We start from the raw sequence: 9,198 nt of genomic DNA, 5'->3' as shown, positions 1-9,198 counted from the left end.
TATAGGCTCAAGACCAATTTTCTTAGCTAATGACTCCAAGAATGTTACTGCTCAACTCTTCAAAGGGCTTCTGGGCAGGAGTGCAGAGCAATCGCTGTTCTGGCAGGGCCGCTGAGGTGGGCAGATGTGAACACAAGCTCCCAAGACGAGCTTCACTCCCTGGGCCATGCCTGCACACCCATGTGATGATGGCAGCCACCTGCACATTCTCTGACCCAGATTGTGATGCAGAATGGGATCTAGACACTGATAAAGAGCAGATGCCTGCCAAACACACTCCACAGCCTACCAGGGATAGCCTAGCCTCTTGTGGGCAGCCATTCCTCCTGGAAGGCACCATCTGCCTGGCCCTGGCTGTGGGGCTCCCTCAGAGAGGAAAGGCCCTGGCATACTACAAGGGGAGCAGAAAAAGGGGGCTACCAGTAGGGGTCTTTCAAAGAGGAACTCCCACCTTTGCATTTTCAGAGGCTCTTTCTTACCACTAGGCTTCTTGGCTTCATGCGTGAGCCTTGGGGTGCAGAGGAAAAACCAAGAAGCTGGAAGTCAAACAGATTCTGACCTGCACCCTCCCACAGCCAGTGTGCCAGTGGCATTCTTGGGTCCTTTCCTTTCAAGCAATAGAAACGAAGGCCAACCAGGCAAGAGAGCCTCCTGAGCGGCTCAGAGCATGAGGGAGAACCGGACACCAGGTCAGGATGGACGGACTCAACGTGAATCCTGTACTAGGGTTTCTTTTCTCACCACTGTGACCAAATGACCTTCAGAAATAACTTGGAAGAGGGAAGATTTCTTTTGTTCACATTTTCAGAGGCTTTATTTAGCCTATGGCAACTGGGCCCTGTATGCCTGAGTAGAACATGGTAGCAGAGCCATGTGGCACTAGAACATGGTAGCAGAGCCATGTGGCACGGGAAGTTCTTTGTCTTACAGCAGACAAGAGGGAGCAAGGGAGGTGGGTTGGGGGTTTAGCTCAGTGGTAGAGTGCTTGACTAGCAAGTGCGAGGCCCTGGGTTCGGTCCTCAGCTGGAGGGGGGGGGGGAGCAAAGGAGTGGGGGAGGAAGAGACAGAAACAGAGAGATTGAGAGAGGGCACTCAAGCCAGGTATAACCTCCAAAGACATGCCCCAGTGAGCTACCCCCTCCAGCTGTACCCAGTTCCTAATTTTCAGAACCTCGCAAAATAACCACCAAGTGGGAGTACCAATGTGTGTGAGGTAGAGCCCGCTCCTAACCCAGAGGTGGCCACGGGCACCTGTTCTCCATCTGTGTCCTGCGACATTTGCTGGTAGCTTGAACTGCATTGAAGTAGTAATATTTGTGCCCTTCAGAGTGTCTCCTGCCCACAAATGCTCCCTGAGCTTTCGTCCCAGGCAGTGGTTAGATCACCAGGAGCAGGCCACAGGCTCTGCCTGCCATCCCTCCTCGTGAGTTTCAGAAGAGAAGCTGATGGGGCTGGAGAGATGGCTCAGTGGTTAAAAGCACTAGCTGTTCTTCCAGAGGACCAGGGTTCAATTCCCAGCAACCACATGGCAGCTCACAACTGTCTGTAACTCCAAAATCTGACGTCCTCACACAGACATACGTGCAGGCAAAACACCAATGTACATAAAAGAATAATAAACAAGTTAAAAGAGAAGAAGGAGGAGGAGGAGGAGGAGAATAAGAAGAAGAGAAGCTGACTCTGAGTCTTGAGCTACCTATGCCGAGGCTCAGAGAAAGTGTGTGCCACGTGGATCAGAACACTGGGTGGCACCAGGTGCACCCCTTTCTCTGTCTCCTCATCTGTGGTATGGAAGTGAGTCATTTAACCTCAAGAGTCAGGGTATTTAGAGAAAGCCGGCTGCAAACTAGAGTTCTGAGGAACGTGAGTCACCACTTCCCTTGCCAGCTTGGCCATGCCGTGTCCTGTCCTTTACCTTACCAATTTTGAAACCCCTTGCATGTGTTCTGACCGCGACCCTTTAGCTTGCCTTCTGAGTCAGAGTCACCCTGACTTTTTGGATAGTGTCTGGGTCAAGAACGGCAAGTCAACTTTTGTGGTTGTCTGCAGCTCTGGATTGACTCACTGTGAAAGTGATGCAATTGATTAGTAATGTCTGCCAAGGCCCTAGGAAGGGGAGTGGAGGTTCACCTGCCACATCCGTGCCATCTCTGTCTGGGGCTTGATGATGGGCTGTCTGATGCAGGTCCCTGACCTCACTGCCACATCTCAGCCTGGCTCCGGTGGTTTCCCTCCCGCAGGAGCAAAGACTAGGGAAAGCAAGGCTTGCACTGGGAGTTCAATCCAAGACGACTGGGTTGAACATTGCTTGCCCGCCAGCTACAGTTTGATAGTAATCAGGAAGGGAACCAAGAGGGAAAAGCTGTTCAAAGAGGTCTGAGGAGGCTGGGCAGTGGTGAGTCACACCTTTAATCCCAGGACTTGGGAGGCAGAGGCAGTTGGATCTCTGTGAGTTTGAGGCCAGCCTGGTCTACAGAGCGAGTTCCAGGACAGCCAGGGCTACACAGAGAAACCCTGTCTTGAAAAAGAAACAAACAAACAAAAAAAAGAGGTCTGAGGAGATGGCTCAGCAGGTTTACCAAGCAGGAGAGAAACAACTACTGGAAGTTGTCTTCTTGCCTTCGGATGTGTGACATGGCATGCATGTACCCCCACACCAAACAAACGAGAGAGAGAGAGAGAAGGGGAATCCAAGGAGGAAGGGAGAGCAGAGGGAGAATGGTTTTTTCAGCAGTGGCTAGGTGGGAGAGATGGGTGGGATGGAGAAGTGGAGCTTACCATGTCATGTGTAGAGTAACCTAATGCTTTTGATATGGGGCTTGTGGCCTTGGGTGTAATCAATAGGTGATAAATTAGAATAAGCATGCCAAAATCCAGCTTTGACCAGCTCACTCTGCTTAAACAACTCTTCATTGCCCCCAAATTAAAACCCGGGTCTGTTTGGAAAGTTCTTCTTTCCTCAGGCTTCTGGTTCCCCCTTCCCCATAGCAACCACACTCTGCAGTTCCCTCCTGGGTTGAGCCCTGGGAGTCCTGTCCCTTCTCAGCTCCGGAAACACACGCTGTTCCTTCTACCTGAAGACCATCCTTTCCTCTGATTGCATGCTTCCTTCGGCCTCATCCTGAAGCCTCTTCCTCCAGGAACCCTGGCTTCCACCTCAGGCGCCCTCACAGCACCTAGTGTTTCCCCCATCCTGCCACTGCAGACCTACATCTGCATCCCTGCCCTGCCCTGCCCTGCTCTGCCCACTCTACCTTGACCCGACCCGCCCTGCCCTGCCCTGCCCCACCCGAATCTTGGGTCCCTGAGGGCAACCCATACTCTCTATACACCTCCAACTCCCACTCAGACATATCCCCATAAAACAGGAATTCTGTATTCACTCAATATATTATATAGTCCAAGTGTCCACTGGCGAGCATCACAAACAGCCCAGTGAACCTCGCTGCTTTGGACAGGAATTCCCAGAGGATTCCGGCATGTGCAGGAGCCAGAGCGGCTCAGAAGAATGGTGACACCACTGCCTCGGCCAGTTCCCACCGGCTTTGGGAGAGGGCTAGAACTCTCCCTGTAAAAATACGGTCCATGCCCCGTTCCTTCCCCAGCACTGTACACACGGCAGAGACAAGGCAGACATTTCTTTTACTTTAGGGACCTTTGTTTCCACTTTGGGTCAAGATTCATGGTTTTCCTCACTATTTAGTAAAGCAGAAAAGGGAGACTTGGGATTTGTAGACCATCATTAAGTGTACGTATGTGCACACCTATGTGCGTGCAGGCACACACACATGCTGTGGGACCAGTGGGGAATCAGAGGGCGATCTCAGGTCTCGGTCTTTGCCTTCCATCTTGTGTGAGGCAGGGTCTCTTTTTGTTGTTCACTGCCATCCTTGTCTGGCTAGATGAAGCCAGCTTCTGGGACATCAGGACTCCTGTCTCCACCTCCCATCTTGCTGTGGGAGCTCTGGGATTGCCGACACAGGCTGCTACTGTGGTCCGCTTTGTAGGCCTTTGGATTGACAGCCCTGCTAAGTCCTGTCTGGTAGTGCACAGTGGGTCCTCTCCATTTCTCATCTTCATTGTCGAAGTTTTGTTTTTTGTTTTTTCCCTGAGACAGGGTTTCTCTGTGTAGTTTTGGCGCCTGTCCTGGATCTTGCTCTGTAGACCAGGCTGGCCTCGAACTCACAGAGATCCGCCTGCCTCTGCCTCCCGGGTGCTGGGATCAAAGGTGTGCACCACCACCGCCTGGCTTGTTTGAGATTTTGGGGGCTGCTCAGGACTAGGCCATTTGTTTGGACAAGGGTATTAGAAGTTCTGTTGTAAGTATGTACCAGATCTCAAGGTAGGAGACACGTGCTTGAGAGCACGAGAATGTAATTTGTGGACAGTGGGAAACCAAGTCTGTATTGTCGGGAAGCCATGGAGGGAGAATTCTCAACAAGTTCTGTGCTTGTAGCTATTAACCACGGCTAAGAAAAAGGGCTCATGGGGCTGGAGAGATGGCTCAGAGGTTAAGAGCACTGGCTGTTCTTCCAGAGGTCCTGAGTTCAATTCCCAGCAACCACATGATGGCTCATAACCATCTGTAATGAGATCTGGCACCCTCTTCTGGCCTGCAGGGACACATGCAGACAGAACACTGTACATGATAAATAAAATAAATCTTTAAAAAAAAAAAAAGAAAAAGGGCTCAAAGGTGTTATAATAATACAGTATACACTTGACCCAAAAGTGGTCTCTTCATGGGTCATTAAATGATTATACGACCTTGCAAATATAACTGCATTGTCAGATTATCAGGAAAATGGTGTGCTCAATCTTTCACAAGTTTAAACAATCAAGATACACATATATAATATATAATAATACATATATAATACATAAAAAGAAAGGAGGCATACTAACTCCCTACTTAAAGCACCTGAATCCAATGAACACTTCAGAAATTTTATTAAGTGTACAGTGCTTTGTTTATATATAGCATGTGTATTTGCATGTATGGATGTACATCACATGTGTACCTGGTGTTGGCAAGGGACCAGAAGACAACATCATATCCTCTGGGAGTTACAGATGTTGTGAGCCACCACCATGTGGATGCTAGGAATTGAACCCAGGTCCTCTGCAAGAGCAGCCAGGGCACTTAACCACTAAGCTCTATTTCTAGCCTTGAGACTTCAAAAAATTTTTAAAGTGCATCTTGATTTAGTCCCACCAGTTAGCTTGTAACAGTCCATTCTGCAGTTAAAAAGCTGGATCTAAGGCGTTACTCTTTTGAAGATCTGTAAGCTATTAATGGAATTGCCTAGGACCTTCATTCCAGTGCCTAATTCTCACTCTTTGGAATGTTATGCTGGTACAAGGCCCATGCCCTAAAATGTCTTCTTTTATGCTCTATTGGCAAGCAAATCACCATTACTTTTTGCCTGTGGATGGATAGATTCCCAATTAAAAAGAAACCAACAGCCAGGCATTGGTGGCCCATGCCTTTAATCCCAGGATTTGGGATGAAGAGGCAGGAGGATCTCTGAGTTGGAGGCCAGCCTGACCTACAGAGTGAGTTCTAGAACATCCAGGGCTATACAGAGAAACTCTGTCTCAAAAAAAAAAAAAAAAAAAAACAAAAACAAAAACAAAAAAACCAAAAAAACCCAAGAAACCCAAAACAACAACAAAAACCAAAACAGCCCAGCAGCGGTGGCCCATGATCACCCAGGCCCCTCCTCACTGGTCCTCCCATAGGTTACAAGCACCATCTTCCCAGAGGTGTCGTCAGACAAGGCACACAAGCCGGCAAGGACTCCAAGGCGGGTCAGAGGCTCCAATGGTTCCAAGGTCCCCTCTCGTGTGGGGAAGACAATGGGCACGCAGCTTTCTACTCATCGATTTGTCTACTTTGAACTCAGATCAGTAAGGGATCTGTCCCCACTGGGAAGAGATAGGAAGGGTTCCTGAGTTTTGTTCCCGTTTCTTCTTGGCCCTGAAACTTGATGGAGTTTAGAACTGAAGCTATGTGCGTCCTTACCTGTGTTTTTTCCCAAGGGCAGCTTCATCATACCGAGTTAGATGGAAACCTTTGAAAGGAAATGATGCCTGTCTTTTGTTTTGTTTTGTTTTTCGAGACAGGGTTTCTCTGTGTAGCCCTGGCTGTACTGGAACTCGCTCTGTAGACCAGGCTGGCCTCAAACTCAGAGATCGGCCTGCCTCTGCCTCCTGAGGCTAGATGCCTCCCTGCCTGACTTGATGCCTGTCTTAGAGATAAGCTTACATACATTCTTTTGAAATTCCCCAATTTAAGTTGTAACTTTCAAGGTCCAAAAAACTTTTTTACCCAGCACTTGAGAGAGGCAAAGGCAGTCGGATATCTGAGTTCAAGGTCAGCCTGGTTTACAAATCAAGTTCCATTACACAGAGAAACCCTGTCTCAAAGAAAAAAAAAAAACTTTTACAATTTTTATTAGATGTATTCATCTTATGTATTTTGCCTATATATATATATATATATATATACACACACACACACACACACACACACACACACACACACACACACACACACACACACGTGCACCATGTGTGCGCATGGTGTCTACAGAGGTCAGGTGGAACAAATCCCCTGGAACTGGAGTTAAGGATGGTTGTAAGTCACCATGTGGGTGCTGGGAACTGAACCCAAGTCCTCTGTAAGTGCAAGTGCTCTTAACCACTGAGCCATCTCTCCAGCCCCAGAAATGTGGGTATTTGTTGTTGTTACTTTGTTTTGAAGACAGGGACTGTCTGGAATTTATTATGGAGCCCAGACTGACTATCTTAGTTTGCTTTTTATGTGATAGAGACCATGACCAAGGCAAGTGGGGGAGGAGAGGGTTTACTTGGTTTACTCATCTTGACCAATAATCCATCAATGAGGGAATCCAAGGCAGAAACTGAAGCAGGAAGCTGGAGGCAGAAACTGAAGGAAAGGCCAGGGAGGAGGGTGCTTCCTGGCCTGTTTTCCGTGGCTTCCTCAGCTTGTTTTCTTTTGTTTTTTTTGTTTTTTTTTTTTTTGTTTGTTTTTTTGAGACAGGGTTTCTCTGTGTAGCTTTGTCAGCTTGTTTTCTTACACAACCCAGGACCACCTGCCCAGGGGAGACACCACCAAGGGTGGGCTGAGCCCTCCCACATCAATCATTAATCAATAAGTGTCTCCCATTGCATTCAGACAATCTGACAAAATGCTGAAGTGTAAGTTTTGAGTTTATGTATTTTATATAAGAATATGATACTAGACGGCTAAAAGGAAAAACCTTAACCAGGTCAGCTTAACTGTGTTGAGTTGTGGGGCTGGCAGGACGGCTCAGCAGTTAAGAGCATTTGCTGGTCTTGCCGAAGACCTGGGTTTGGTTCCCAGCACCCACACGGCCATTTACAACTGTAACTCCAGTTCCAGGGGACCTGATACCCTCTTCTGGTCTCCAGCACACATGTGCTACACACACATACATGCATAAATGGAGGCAAAACACTTAAACACAGAAAATAAAACTTTAAAAACCCCAAATACTATAATGTCTAATTGTGCAAATAATTCTCGAGTTGGGCAGTCCTCAAAATCAGAACAAAGTCTAGTTACTCTGTCTGGGCAGACTATCTTAAAATAAGCATGTAGCTCAGTGTCAGTGTTTAGCTAGCATGTCTGAAGCCCTGGGCTCAATATCCAGAACCACACACAAATTCTTTCAGGGCTGAGAATATAGCTCAATGGTAGAAGACTTGCTTAGTAGGTGTGAGGCCCAAGGCTGAATGTTTTAGTTAGGAAGAGACGAGACAAATGACCATGAACAACTTGGGAAGGAGATGGTTTATTTCAGCTTACAACTTTCAGGTCATCCTCCATTGCTGAGGGGATTCAGGACAGGAACTCACACAGGGCAGGAACCTGGAGGCAGGAGCTGATGTAGAGGCTGTGGAAGGGTGCTTCTTACTGGCTTGCTATCATGGCTTGCTCAGTGTGCTTTGTTACAGAACTCAGGCCCACCTGCTCAGAGGTGGCACTACCCACAGCGAGCTGTGCCCTCCCATACCAATCACAAGAAAACACATGACAGCTTACCCACAGGCCAATCTGATGGGAGCATTTTCTCAATTGAGGTTTCCTCTTCTAAAATGACCCTTGGTCATTTAGCTTGGTATCGAGTTGACATAAAACTCAACTGGTACACTAGATCTCCAGAACCAACCCCCAAATGTTTTACTGTTCCTTTCGTTAAATGAGATTTTCTCTTAGTAACTCATGATCTCAAGTGAAATCTCACGGCAATTTTTTGACAGCTTGCTTCTCCCATGGAAAATCACCTTCTCTCTTTACCTTGGAGAGAATGGGGGCTGGAAAGAATTCATTCCATCAGACGTTACTCTTGAGTTGCAGGAAGCATTATCGTGACTGTCAGCAAAGACATTCTGAGTACAGTGCTGAAGACATAACTGTTCAGCACCTATGCACTGTGGGGGAAGACCTAAAGACCCATCTGTAGTGCTGGTGATTCCTGGTGTAATTCTACTTACCAGAGACAGGTCACAGCTCTGCCTGTTAAACAGAAGCAGTATAGCATTACTGGCTAAAATGTGTTAGTTTTAAATGTTTGCTCAGTTCTTTTTTGGGGGGGTGCAGTTGGGGGGACTGAATTTGCATAGTAGGTAAACTATCATTGAGCTACAGCCCTAGCCCTTTTATAAATTTTGTGATAGGATGTTGTGGGGTGTTCTGTATGCTGTGAATGTGTTGCTCTGATTGGTTGATAAATAAAAAGCTGATTGGCCAGTAGCAAGGCAGGAAGTATAGGCAGGATAAACAGACAAGGAGAATTCTGGGAAGTGGAAGGCTGAGTCAGCAGACACCAGTCTACCGTCCAGGGAGCAGCATGTAACGGCACTCAGGTAAATCCATGGAAAACATGGCAACATATAGATTAACAGAAATGGGCTGAGTTTAAGTGTAGGAGCTAGTCAATGTTAGGCCTGAGCTAATGGCCGGGCAGTTTTAATTAATATAAGCCTCTGTGTGTTTACTTGGGTCTGAGTGGCTGAGAGCCCGCGCAGGATTGGAGAAAACTCCAGCTACAAAAGGGTCTTGTTATGCCTTTGAACCTGTGATCGATCCTTCTGCCTTAGCCTCCTGAGTGAGTGCTGGGAGCATAGGTATGTACTACTATACCTATC

This window comes from Peromyscus californicus, unplaced genomic scaffold (assembly GCF_007827085.1).
Source record: "Peromyscus californicus insignis strain IS unplaced genomic scaffold, ASM782708v3 Scaffold_19__1_contigs__length_69161282, whole genome shotgun sequence".
Taxonomy (NCBI): Eukaryota; Metazoa; Chordata; class Mammalia; order Rodentia; family Cricetidae; genus Peromyscus; species Peromyscus californicus.
This window is presented reverse-complemented; position numbering follows the sequence as displayed.